The following is a 14,271-nucleotide window of genomic DNA, read 5'->3' as shown; positions in this document are numbered from 1 at the left end:
CTTTCTTACCCACTTCTCCCTTTTTAAAAATTGTACCATTTCTATTCTGTTAGAAAATGCAGTGTTTAACTACCATTCTTATACCCATATCTCCAACCTTATATTAGTCCTAGATCTATATATGAAATGCCCACCTTCAATCCTCCTGCTGAAGTGTCCACAGTCAGCTCTTAGTTGAATAAAGTACACTTAATTCTGCAGTGGATTCGTCAGGAAGGACACGTGACCACAGTATTCTTGTGTTCTTGCATCTTCAAAACTGTTTTTCTATATTGTTAATATTTGAAGAACAGCTCGGCTAGATATAAAGTTCTTGACTTGCATTTTCTCAAGCTTCTCAAAGTGCTGCTTCACTCACGTCTCTATTTGTCTGTTGTTGTTGAGAAATCCAATGTCAGTCAAATCCTCTTCTCCTTTCAAGCTATTTTATGTTTCCTCCAAAAGGCCATATGGATTCTTTTCTTTGTCTTTAAAGCTTAGCAGTTCTACTAGGATATGGCTCTGATATAATAATGCCAGGTCAACTTTTTCAAGTGAACCCTTTCACTTGTAGATTCAATTCCTGATTTATTTCCAGGAAGTTTTCTTGGGTTATAATTTTAAATAATAGTTATATTCCATTGTTTTGCTCTCCTTGTTCAAGAACTCCAGTTGGACATCCTTGGCCGGTCTTCCACTTTGATCACTTTCCTCTGACCTTTTTTATTTCTTTCTTTACCTCCCTTTTGCTCTCGTTTTTTCCTGCTTTTCTTCCATGCCTTTTATTAAATTTCCATTTAAATTTATTCTCCCTTGGGCCTCATAATTTTGTCTACATTTCTGGTATGGTTTTGCCATTTTCTTTGATATTCTTCCTATGTTCAATGACTATCATTTCATTTCTTCCTTTTCTTCTTTCTTGATCTGTGTTGCTGAGTTTTATATTTCTGAATCAGTTTTATATTTCTGATTCTTTTTATGTATCTCCAAATTCTATTTTGAGGAAAATTAATTTTTGTGGGAGTAGTATGTTACAATTTTCCTCAGCTCATTGTTCCCCCCACCACACCCTACCCCTGAGGTGAGGGAGTATTTTCTTCAGCTGAATTACCTTGGTTCACTTTTTACAACAATTTTATTTGGATATGATTGCTATTTTTCTGTACCTCTTCATTCTGTGCAGAGAGTTCCTCATGTGACAGCAGCATCTCCTTTGAGTTGTGCCCTTTTCTGTGAAGCTTCTTTTATGGAAGATGTTGATGGTGAAGTTAGGAAGAAAAAGAAAGGGACTACTGTGTCTTTTTTCCTAGAAACATTAATTTTATCTTTTCTTTTTTCTTTCCTTTCACTGCTATTTCACCGAGGAATACCACCACTTCTCTGTATCTCATTCTCCCTAAGAAGCAGTGCTTCTCCAGGGCTGCCACTTCTGGGCCTCACTCATTTCAAATCTTTTCCCTGCAGCTGGTGGTGTGAACTGCCAAGTTCCAAATTGTGTAGAGCCTTTCTTAACTTTGTTGGGCTTTCTTTTGAGAGTGTGCATACCTTATGTTCCAAATTGTGTAGAGCCTTTCTTAACTTTGTTGGGCTTTCTTTCTTTTGAGAGTGTGCATACCTTATGTAAGTCCTTAATGCCCTCTACTATTTTTGATACCATTCTTTAATACTTCTCTACTTCACTTTCCATACCCACAGGCTTGAAGCAGTAGGCAAAAGGTAACTGTTAGAATATGGTGCATTTTTCTACTTGCTGATAATTTACAGCTTGTAGTATTCTCCAATTCTTAGTAATGCTAAAGCCATAATGTTATTTTCTATTTTCACTCTTTTTAAGGGTTTTGTAAGTTGTATGGGGAGATTTGAAGTCAAGCAGCTGCCATCATTTGCCATTTCTGTTTGGTGTTCATTGAACTTCTTGGATTTGCATGTTGATATTTTTCATCAAATTTGGAAAAAATTTTGACTGCATATTTTTCAAAACTTTTTTATCTCCAATCTCTCTTTTTTTATCTCCAATCTCTCTTTTTTTTATCTCAAATCTCTCTCTCCTCTTTTTCTGGGGACTTTAATTACATTAATATTTGAACCCTTAATACCATTTCACAGATAACAGAGACTACCTCTCTAGCCTTTCTTCTCTTAGCTTTAGTTTGGATAGTTTCTACTATTCTGCCTTCAAGTTCACTGATCTTTTCTTTTTCAGTGTCCACTCCGCTGCTAAGCCCATCCAGTGAACTTTTTATTTGAGATATTTTATTATTATTATCATTTTCATTTCTCTACTGAGAGTATCCATTTGTTTACTCATTATGTTTATCTTTTTTTTAAACCTGTAAACATATGCATAATGGCTATTTTAATGTCTTAGTCTATTAATTCCAACATCTCTGGGTCTGTTCCTATTTTTTGTTAATTTTTTTCCTTGATATAGGTAACATTTTGCTGCTACTTCAGATATCTAGTAATTTCTGATTGTACGCTGGTTATTGTAAATTCTTGAAACTCCCTTCTCTTGGCTCCTGTGACACAATGATCTCTGGGTTTTCCTACTACTTCTTTGGGATTCTGTCCACCTTATTTAACACTCATTATCTTCTACTTGATTTTTAAATGTCATAGATCCTCATGGCTCAATCTTCTATTTTATATTTTCTCACATTATATTTTCTCTTTAGGCAGTCTCATCTACACCCTATGCTTCAATCACCACCTATACACTGATGATTCAAAACCATATAAATACAGTTGAGACCTCCTCTCTGACTAACTTCAGACTAATTGCTACTTGTTTCAATAACACATCTATCTCACTATGTCCAGAACCAATGTTGTGATTTCTCTGGCCTGCCTACATGTGCAAACACACACACACACACACACAATATGAAATAGGAAACTTCTTCTAGTGATATAAATTTCAGTGAATTACACCACCATCACTTCAATTATGCATGTTTGAAATATAGACACCTTGACACCTCTCTCTTCCTCATTCCCCATATACATTCCATCTTGCAATTTTGTTGATTTTATACTTCCGCTTCTCTCCATTGCCATCTCTCTCTGCCTCTATCCAGTTTTTAGCTCCCACCACCTCTCACTTGCATTATGAAATAGCTCCAAATTTATTGTGCACATCTAATCTTGCCCTGCTACAATCCATTCTCCAAATCATTGCCAGCATTACATTTTAGAAATGCAAATCTAATAATGCAAATCTAATTCATTCTCTCTCTGTATTTGTCTCTCTCTCTCTACATGCACACACACACACAAACAAACACACAGTTTTAAAGAAGGCTAAATTGTTGTCCATTGCTTTTTGGATGAAAACAAAAATCATTAACATGGGCTGGTCCCTACCTGACTCATGTTACCATGCTTTCCTTGCTCTCTCCTATCCCTCTCTGTTGTCTTGGTCCTATCTGTTCTGGATTTCCTGGAGTGTATCTGCCTCTGGTCTTTGCCTGTGCTATTCCATCTGTATTAAATGGTCTTTTCTCTCCTCATCACCTCCTCCAAACCAATTGTCCTTTTCTGGGGGAGGCCGTCCCTGAATTCTTTGGCCAGTCAATCTCACACTTATAACTCACATTGACACAATGCACCTCTCATTTGTAGTCCCTATAACATTTGTAATTTCACATCTATTTCCGTGATTCCTTCATTCAGGTATGACACCCATACTGAATTATAACTGTCATGAAATCAAGAATTGTGTCTGTTTTGGCACACATATTTCCAGTATCAATCATACTGTAGATGTTCAATAGATATTTACTGAATCAGTGAATAATGAATAAAAAGTACTCTTCCATGATTCTTTTTTATACTCATGCTTAGCTCTCACTCTACCTTTCTAACAAATGGCCTAAGCAGAGAAGGATGCTAAAGGGGCTGCTAAGGCAGCAAGAAAATCAAGTAAGAGAAACAGAGTCAGTTGGTTCTTTGCACTTAGGATTCTCAGAAGAATTTTTTGCTTCTGCCTTCAAAATTAAACTGGAATATTAAAACTGATCTTTTGGTCCCTGGAAGATGAAGTACAAACCATCATCAAAAAGTATCTACTGTTGGGACTGGTGGCTCACTTTGTCCTTCCCTCCTGTAAGCCATGAGAAGGAATCAAAATGATTCTGTCATCAAGAGCGTCACAAATCCTGGATCTTCACCTGATTTTTAATGCTTCACGTCTAGCACAAGCACTTTCATTTTCAAGGGATTCCATACTATATTGTCTAGCCCGTGGCTGGGTTGGGATATAGTCATCTTGGTGGAATAGGATCAGCATGTGTAAGAGCGGGATATTGTTGGGCACTGTATTGAAAAGAGTAACCCTGGGAAGGTGAGGGTGATTATTAAGACCAACTCTGAAGCAATGACTGGTGACCAGAAATGAGTTGATGTCAGAAATTTCTACAGAGATGGTGATAGCTTATAAAGGTGAAAATCCAGTAAATAGTCTGGGGTTTAAAAACTCAAGTAAGGGAAGAAACAAGGGATGATGCAGAAATTATGTGTAGTAGAAAAGACAGATGTCGGGGTAGAAATACATCACCAGGCAAGTAAGGCCAAGTACGTGCCCATCTGGAACACAAGGCAGAATCTCTTTGGTAAGTTGGCTTTATTGGTTTTAGTCGTTTTTATCTATTCCTGATGCTCATGTGATATTTTCTCTGTTTCTTGGGTGAATTTTGGTATCTCAAACACATACAAGGAGAAAGACAGAACAGAAGTTCTTAGGTAGCTTTTTAGTAAGAGAAGTTCTTAGATTTTGTTTTCAGTAAGGAAGAAAAGTACTGGGAGAGACTGATCATTCCTTATACAAAGGCCTTCATTCCTCACGAAAATAGAACTTTCAGTCAAGAATTTGGTCCTTTAAAAAAGAAACAGGAAGAAAAGAAAGCATGAGCTCTATCCCTCTTTTGACTAAATACTGCCACTGACTTTCCTGTTTGGAACTAAAGGCTGTCTCTTGTTCCACAGGTCAAATGCATACTTTTTAAAATGCCACTTGGCCCCTTGGGTTTCCCATTCTCAGTAGAAAAACAAAATGCTCAATAATTCATTTTGACACGCAAACTTAGCTGAACATTTTTTGGTCATTCGGCCCCACAGATGTAAAGTGAAAGAATTCCAGAAAAGCAAGTGAGAGCCATGAGATTACCACAAGTCTGTGAGCACATTTTTTTCAAGGCTTACAGAATCCCAAAGCTTGCCCTTGCTTCAGGAAAAAGAACTAGTTGACACCTGAGAGGCTTCAAGCCACAAGACGCTGAGGCCCGTTGTGAGGAGGGCAGGGGCAGTGGGGCCAGGCCACATACCACGATTCACCCACCTCCTGCCTCACCGCCCCCGTTGAGATGTCTGTGGGGTGGGAGGAGGCTCATTGCCAGAGAACAGTCTGGTGTTTTCTGTTCCTGCGGCAGGAAGTCCCCCTTCTCCTGCCACCCCCGCAGCGCTTCAGCCTGGAACAACTTTTAGAGAGGAGAAAGGAAGCAAAGCTTTCAAAAGCAGATACCTGTGGGGTCTGAAGGGAAGGGCCCCTTGTTCAAGTATTTCTCCCCCAAAATTCAAAGGACACTTCAGATTCATTCTAGTTTTGATGTATCTTCAGTAATTAGGATGCCACTAAGAAAATTGACCCTGGGAACACAAATTCCTGAAGCTGAGTCAGATACAGCCAGCTCTTACCATACCATCTGACCCTCAGTTCCCTCTGACCTCATCTCTTCCCACCTCCTCTCTGTCTGACTCAGCAGTAGCCACACAGGCCTCCCTGCTGATTCGAGAATGGCTCCCACCTGAGGCCTTGGGCCCCCCTTGTTTTCGCCCCCACATACCCATCTGGCTTTCCCCTCACTGCTTCCGAGGCTCTGCTCAGAGAGCATCCTGTCAGACCAGCCTTTCCTGGCCATGCTGAGTATACCCTTCCCCTATTTCATTTTCCTTCGTGGTACCTTTTACCACCTGATACGTTCAATGGGTCTATGTTTGTTTGTAGTAAGTCTCGCCTGACTAGAACGTAAGATCCATACGAGAAGACACTTTCCGCTCTACCCTTGGCACATAGTGGGTGCTCAAAAAATATTCAAGTGCTCGCTTCGGCAGCACATGTACTAAAATTGGAATGATACAGACAACATTAGCATGGCCCCTTCACAAGGATGACACACAAATTTATGCATCATTCCATAATTTCGAGAAATGCAAATCAAAACCACAATGAGATAATATCTCACACCAGTCAGAATGGCTATTATTAAAAAGACAGAAAATAATAGATGCTGATGAGGCTGCAGAGAAAAGGGAAAGCTTATACGCTATTAGTGGAAACACAAACTAATTCAGCCACTGTGGAAAACAGTTTGGAGATTTCTCAAGGAACTCAAAATAAAACAACCATTTGACCCAGCAATCCCACTACCAAAGGAAAATAATTCATCCTATCTTAAAGACACACGTGCTCATATGTCCACTGCAGCACCGTTCACAGTAGCAAGGACATGGGATCAACCTAAGAGCCCATCAACAGTGGGTTGGATAGAGAAAATGAGGTACGAATACACCGTGGAATACTACGCAGCCAGAAAAAAGAATGAAATCATGTCCTTTCAGCAACATGGATGGAGCTGGAGGGCATTATGACCTCCATAAATGACCTAATGTAAGAACCTAAAACAAAATATTGCATGTTATCACTTGTAAGTAAGTGGGGGCTAAACATTGAAGACACATGATCATGAAGATGGGAACAATAGGCACTGGGGATCACTAGACGGGGAAGGAAGGGAGCAGGGGGCATGGGCTGAAGTGCCACCTGTTGGGGCCTATACTTATGCCCTGGGTGATGGGATCATTGGGATCCCAAGCCTCCGGGTCATGCAATTTACCCATGTAATAAACCTGCATGTGTACCCTTTAATCTATGATAAAAGTTGAAATTAAAACATAAACAAAATCATGAGTACTGTTTCAAAAAATATATTTGAGGAAAGAAGGAAGGAGAGAGGGATGGAGAGATGGAGGAAGACTAAAGGAAGGGTCATGGCCCTGAGAGAATACAGCACAAGCAAGGGGTGAGATACAGAGTGAGATGGGAGCTGAATGGGGTCTCTGAAACTAGACATGGAAGACACCAAAAGAAACATTCCTACTTCACCTTTCCCTGTGCCTGGGATAATTTACTCCTGGATAGTAAAGATATGTCTTGGTTTCATCTGTGTTAAATTAACCTGGACGATGTTACAAGCTGGCATTGCTTCATAAGCTTGACCTTAGCTTTCAAATAGGACCTTGTTCATTGCTCAATGACCAAGTCAAGTCACAAAGTTGCATAACGATATTGGCCCACAGCCATGTTATTGCAAACATGGCAATGACTGGCCAAAACCAGGTGTGCTCCTTACATTTCTGCCCAGGTGATACTCTTAGATCCTCGCCATGAGAACTAAGTCACTCTCCCAGTGCCAGGAGCCAGGAGAATTATGGGGCTTTACCTATTGTGTGTTCTTGCTGCTAACCAGCTCCCAGGCCTAGGCTTCTGAGAAAGAGTGTAGGCACACAAGCTGCAGATCTCTCCTCCCTTTATCCTCTCTCCCCTTCCCCAAATCCACAATAGCCTCTGCCATAGTGTTTGTTTATTCTTTTGACCCATTCTGATCTGCTAGCCTAACTATTCCCCAGCAGCTTTAGGAAGATAGGTCTTCCCTGACCCTCAGTCTGAGGTCCAGAGGCCCTTCTGCTTTGCCTCACAGGCATCTTCCCTCCTCCCCAGTCCCCTAGACCAGCCCAGCAGCAGCCCGAGCTGCCTCTGAAGCCGTCTCCCAGTGCTAGCTGATGGGAACCCCATGGACTCCTGTCTGCTATACAAATGGAACAGACTTTCTTCAGAGCCAATCCCAGCTGCCCCACTGAAGCTGGTTGCCACAGTGATTTTCAGTCTCATACCAGATTCTGATCTCTTCTCTTGCCCAGCTTTGGTGCCACAGAGTGGATCATCTTGTCTTATACTCAAGTCATCAATCAATCATTAAAATTTATAGAAAAAGAGAGAATTAAAAAAAAAAACTAAAAAATCGCCTTGCACGCATATACCTCAGAAGGCCTTTGGCCTAATGATAATGTGTGACATTAAGGCAAATAACCAAAAAAATATAATTTTTCCATTTATTTCTTTGAGTGGGCTCAGTTGCAGATATATGAATCTGACCAGGGTCCTGATCACTTCCTGCTCCCAAAGACCACCCCTTGAGCCTGTAAGATCCAAAGTCAACTCAATGGATTACTATGCAAGTCTAGCCTGAGCTAGTAAGACATGGTTCCCTCTGAGATGCCAGGAAAAGACCTAGGGCTTCCCTGGGCTCGTGCCCTTGGGTAAGCCATGGCCTGGCCTGGCCTTTTAGAGGTTGTGCAAGACCAGCCTCTGTGATCTGCGAAGGCTCTGAGTCCCAGACATCGTCTCCAACACTGACCTAGATCCAGTGCCAGCATGACAAGAAAGTCCCCTCTGCTTTAACCTTTACATGAAAAGAAACTTTGAAATGACCAATCCACGTTTTTTTGGTTTTTTTTTCTGCTTTCCACAGCCCTTTCCGGACTGTAAAACCAACCATCTCTTCTTGGCTCATGAGAACACTCATTCTATTTTATAGAATAAAGTGCTGCCCAATTATAGAATCAAAAATAAAGCAAATTAATGTTTTTTCATATATATTTTAAAGTTTTTACTGATACATAACAATTATACATATTTATGGGGTATGTGTGATATCTTGATACAGCCACAGAATGTGTAATGATCAAATCAGGGTATTTAGGATATCCATCGCCTTGAACATGTATCATTTCTTTGATCTAGGAACATTTCAAATTTTCTCTTCTAGCTATTTTGAAATATACAATATGTTTTTGTTAACTATAGTCACCCTACTGTGAGGCTGAATACTAGCACTTATTCCGTCTAACTATATGTCTGTACCTATTAACCAACCTCTCTTCATCCCACACACCCTTCATAGCCTCTAGTAGCTACCATTCTTTTCTCTACCTCCATGAGATCCATCTTTTTAGCTCCCACATATGAGTAAGAATATGCAATATTTGTCTTTCGGTGCCTGGCTGATTTTACTTAACAAAATGCCCTTCAGTCCATACATGTTCCTGCAAATGACAAAATTTCATTCTTTTTTATGGTTTAATAGTATTCCATTTTGTGTGTGTGTGTGTGTGTGTGTGTGTATCACATTTGCTTTATCCATTCATCTGCTGATGGACACTTAGATTGATACCATATCTTGGCTATTGTGAATAGTGCTGCAATAAACATGGGAGTGCAGGTCTTCCTTTGATATATTCATTTTTTTTTCCTTTGGCTAAATACCCAGTAGTGGGATTTCTGGATCATATGGTAGTTCTATTTTTAATTTTTTGAGAAACTTCCATAGTGTTTTCTATAATGGCTGTACTGATAAATGAATTTAATAAGGTTGCAGAATACAAAATCAACATACATAAATCAATAGCATTTCTATATACCAATACTTAACTTGCTGAAGAAGAAATCAATAAAGTAATCCCATTTAAAATAGCTATAAAAAATTGTCTAGGAATAAATTTAATCAAATTTAATAAATTCTTCCTGATGAAAGAAATTGAAGAAGACACAAACAAATAGAAAGACATTCCATGCTCATGAATTGGAAGAATTAATATTGTTAAAATGACCATACTACCCAAAGTAATCTACAGATTCAATCTCTATCAAAATACCAACAACATTCTTCACAGAAATAGAAAAATAATCCTAAAGTTTATATGGAACTACAAAACACCCCAAATAGCCAAGCAATACTGAGTAGAAAGAACAAAGTGGTAGGCATTACACAATCTGACTTCAAAATATACTACATTTGGTTACATATAGTAACCAAAATGGCATGGTATTTAGTATAAAAAAATATATAGACCGGTGAAACAGAATAGAGAACCCAGAAATAAATCCACGTATTTATAGCAAACTATTTTCAACAAAGGTGCCAAGAACATACACTGGGGAAAAAATGCTCTCTTCAATATATGGTGTTGGAAAAACTGGATATCCGTATCCAGAAGAATGAAATTGGATCCCTATCTCTCACCATATACAAAAATCAACACAATGGATTAAAGACATAAATGTAAGATCTGAAACTATAACACCACTAGAGGAAAACACAGGAGAAATGCTTCAGGACATTGGTCTAGGCAAAGATTTTATGGCTAAGACCTCAAAAGCACAGGCAACAATTAAGATCTTTAAACCAAATTTGTTGTAATTTTGTCTTATGACGCTAGCAACACAAGTGAATTTAGACCCATTTGTCTGGTCACTTACCGTAGAATTAACTACCTTCAAAATGTGTAATGACTTTAACCACTTAATCCCTTACCATTTTGTTATGGTCAGGGATACTGTGGGTCAGGTATTCAATAAGGACACAGTAGAAATGGCTTGTCTCTGTTCCACAATGTCTCAGACCCTAGCTGGAAAGAAGCAAAGGCCAACGGTTACTTGATGGCTGGGAGCAAATATCATCTCAAGCCTCCCTCCCTCACAGGTCTGGTTTCTGTGCTAATAGGACTCAAAGACTAGGACAGGTGACTCATTACCTACCCACAGCCTCTATACATGGGTTGGTGTGTTCACAACATGGTGGCCCCAGATAGTCAGACTCAAGGCTTCAAGAACTAGTGTTCTAGAAAACTAAGAGGAAGCTGCGTCTCTTTTTATGATTTAGCCTCAGAAGTCAAGCAGTATCACTTTCCCTACTCTACTGTTTGAACAATTACAAGCCCACTCAAATTCAAGTAGACTCCACGTCTTGATGAGGGGGAACTAAGGTCACATTGTAGAAGAGCACAGATGATAGGAGACATTGGCCATCTTTGGAAAATACAATTTGCCACTCAACATGTGTTAATGCACAAATGAGGAAGTGCTATCTGCTCTTCTCCTCTCAGCTCACCCTGCCTTCTGTGTTTCCAGTCCTGATTATTTATAACACATGTTCAATATAACAAGGATGTTTTGAAGCCCAAAGGAGTGAATCTTTTCCTAGCCTTTTAAACCAAGAAAAGGAAAAAGTGGAAGAAGACATTAAGACATGCAGCTCTAAGGAACTATCCAAATTACACTAGGTAGAGGCCCTACAGATGTTTAACTTCAAGATTTCCAGAGGCCACGTGTGTGTTAGTTTCAGAGAATCAAGTTTATATTCTCAATAAGTAGATGTTGAGAATATACAGCTGATCCCCACTATTTGAAGATTTTTGTATTTGTAAATTTGCCTACTGACTAAAAGTTATTTGTAACCCCCAAATCAGTATTCACAGAGCTTTTGCAGGCATTTGTAGGCATGCACCAAGTGGCAAAATATTGAGTTACCTTCTGTGCACGTTAACAGAGGAAGTTGAACAAGGCAATGCTCTGCCCTCTTGTTTCCATTCTCATACTGTAAATAAGTGATCTTCTATGGTCAACCTAGTGCCTTATTTTTCAAACTTTTGTGGTTTTGTTAGTAATTTCACTCTCTAAAAATGACTCTCAAGTCTAGTATTTCTAAAAACAATAAGGCTGTGATGTGCCTTACAGAGAAAATACATGTGTTAGATAGACCTTGCTCAGGCATGAGTTAAAGTGCTGTTGGCTGTGAGCTCAATGCTGATGAATCAACAATATATATTAAGTAAGGCATCTTTAATCAGAAACACACATAAAGTAAGGTTATCTATTGATCAGTTGACAAAAATGTAACTAGAGGCTCACAGGAACCTAAACCTGCATTTCCTTTAGGAGCAGTGGTTCAATATGTGCTAATTCATTGTTTGCAGTGAGTTTATAGAGCATAACTTATATCACAAATAATGAGAATCAACTGTACTGTAGATCAGGACTTTTATAAGCCCTGGAGATACAACAGTGACCAAGCAGACCAAAATCCCTGCTCTCATAGAGTTTATATTCCAGAGGAGAGGGGAAAACATAAATGAAATAAATAAATAAATGATATATATGTTAGAAGGTGATAAGTGCTATGGAAAAAAAAAAAACAGGGGATGGGAGGTGGGAGTGGGTATTCAGGGTGGCCTTTTTTGTTGTTTTTACTACTGTTTTCTGTTTCTTTACCAAAAAAAATGGTCAAGGTGGACCTCAGTAAGAATCAGATAACAGTTGAGACAGTTGATGAAAGAGAGGAGGAAGCACACTAAGCGATTTCCTGGAGGAGAGCAGAAGGAAAAGCCAGTACACAGGCTGAGGATGGAAACAAACCCACCATGTTGTGGAAACCAAGAGGAGGCTCATGTGCCCGAAATGGAGTCAGTAGGAGATAAGGTCAGAGAAGTAAGAAGGGGTCAACTCAATAGGGCCTGGCAGCCCATTGTAATGACTGGGACTTTCAGTCTGAGTGAAAGATGGTAAGCATCCAAGGGAGAAACAGGAGAGCAATTAAAAGAGTGTTGCAAAAATCTAGACTTGGAGAGTACCGCCAATTATAAGAAGTGGTCAGGTTCCAGATGTCTTCAAAGGCAGAGCCAACAGGATTTGCCGGTGGATTGCACGTGTAGTTGTGAAAGAAATAATGATGTCAAACATGACTCCAAAGTTTTTGGCCTGAGAAGCTGGAAGTTGCCATTCTAAGATGGAAAAGACTGTAGATCAAGCAGGTTCTGGAAGGAATTTCAATTCTACTCATTTTAAGGTGAGATGTCTACTTAACATCCAAGTGGAAAAATAAGGTAGGCAACTGGATATACAGGGCTAGAATTCAAAGGAGTCCAAACTGGTAACATACATTTTGAGTCCTCAGCATAAAGATGGAATTTAGAGACATGTAACTGAATGAGACCACTAAGGAATCAGTGTAGGAAGAGAAGAGGTTGAAGAATGGAATCCTGAGGCATTCCAGTGTCAAAAGAAGAAATGAGAAAAGCAGATTGAGAAACATGGCCTCCTGGAAGCTGAATGAAGAGAGTGTTCCCAGAAGAATGAATGATTGCTATGTCAGCATGCCCAGAAGTGGGGTAGGATGAGGACTGGGAAGAGAGAGAGCCCTGATTTGTAGAGCTTGCCAATTTCCATGGTGAAAATACTCCCACCAGAGTTGATTTCAAGCTGTTAATGTGATGTCATTGAATGCAGAGTTTAGAAGAGATGCACACAATCGGATCTCAGCAGACATTGCAAGCTGATCTCAGCAGACATTGCAAGCTGATCTCAGCACACCCCTGACAGCTAATGATATCCATTGCCTCACCAGGCTTCGGCGTCCAAGAGGGAATTGCCTAAGCAAGTGTGAACCTGGCATGGCTGAATCTCTGTCATCTGGACAGGGCTAAGCAACATTTATCTTCAATATGGTAGGCTGGCAACTTTCTCAGAGGGCAGCCCAAGCTGGGCTGGGCAAGAGGGATTCAGAGAAGGATGTCACGGTCCTTGCAGCCAGACTTATGCTAACTTTTAGCAGAGTGCATTTCAGTAATGAACAGCCTGAGGAATGGTCCCTCAGCCAACACAGAGTGCAGACCTCTCTGCGGGCTTCCCAGATCTTCCTGAGCACACCTTTGGTGTCTGATTCAAGAATGAGAGGGTCTGACTAGAGAAATTTCATTCTCAGATGGACTTACCAAGCAAGTACACTAATCTGGACACTAACAAATAAAGGCATAAGACTCTCTCTCAAAGAGTTGTTAAAATCTGATGAGAAACCTTCTTGGAAAATAAGTCTCCATGCTTATGGGAACCTTGTTTCCAAATCGTTCTGTTAGTATTCCTGCCCACATCCTGAGAATTCTCTTATGTTCTCTCAGACTCCAGACCCTACTTCATACTTTTCCTCCTGCCTAGACTTTATCTTGACTGGCCTGATTACTGATACCATTTGGTTCCAGCCACTTAATTCCCAGCAGCCTGAAATGGCCACACCCCTAAAGCAAAATACCATCGGACTAGGAGGAACATCAACCTGCTTAAATTGTGGGCTCTGCCTTTCATTTATACACAGGAATAATTTTCCAAAGAGGTTTTCTTTCCCTTCCCTCTCTGGAAGTCTTTAAATGTGAGATTTTCATTTTTCATAAAATAATAATTAACAAACATACATCGATTACCTACTGAATGCAACGCACCATACAGGATTCTATAAAACATACAAAGAATAATTAGATGTCTACTTATAATGTGGTTGGGAAATTTGGCATTTTCTTAGATAAAATTCTGACCAATGTGAGTGCCCAGTGAATGTCTCAGATACCAGG

At 39.8% G+C, this 14,271-nt stretch overlaps 1 long non-coding RNA gene, 1 other non-coding gene and 1 pseudogene across 2 annotated transcripts in view; 2 read left to right on the top strand and 1 right to left on the bottom strand.

Moving 5' to 3' along the window:
• LOC129463040 (large ribosomal subunit protein uL30-like) overlaps positions 1-14,271 on the top strand; it is a 108,083-nt pseudogene that overhangs the window by 16,881 nt on the left and 76,931 nt on the right.
• LOC129462088 (uncharacterized) overlaps positions 1-14,271 on the bottom strand; it is a 69,452-nt gene that overhangs the window by 17,556 nt on the left and 37,625 nt on the right. The gene's annotated exons all lie outside the window — the stretch shown is intronic.
• Positions 6,072-6,178, top strand: LOC129463260 (U6 spliceosomal RNA). Its single transcript, XR_008651067.1, has one exon. It is a non-coding gene; the product is annotated as a U6 spliceosomal RNA (small nuclear RNA).

The sequence above is a fragment of the Symphalangus syndactylus genome, chromosome 14 (assembly GCF_028878055.3).
Source record: "Symphalangus syndactylus isolate Jambi chromosome 14, NHGRI_mSymSyn1-v2.1_pri, whole genome shotgun sequence".
In the NCBI taxonomy this organism is placed as follows: domain Eukaryota; kingdom Metazoa; phylum Chordata; class Mammalia; order Primates; family Hylobatidae; genus Symphalangus; species Symphalangus syndactylus.
The sequence above is the reverse complement of the archived record's forward strand: the minus strand, read 5'-3'. Positions and strand labels throughout refer to the sequence as shown.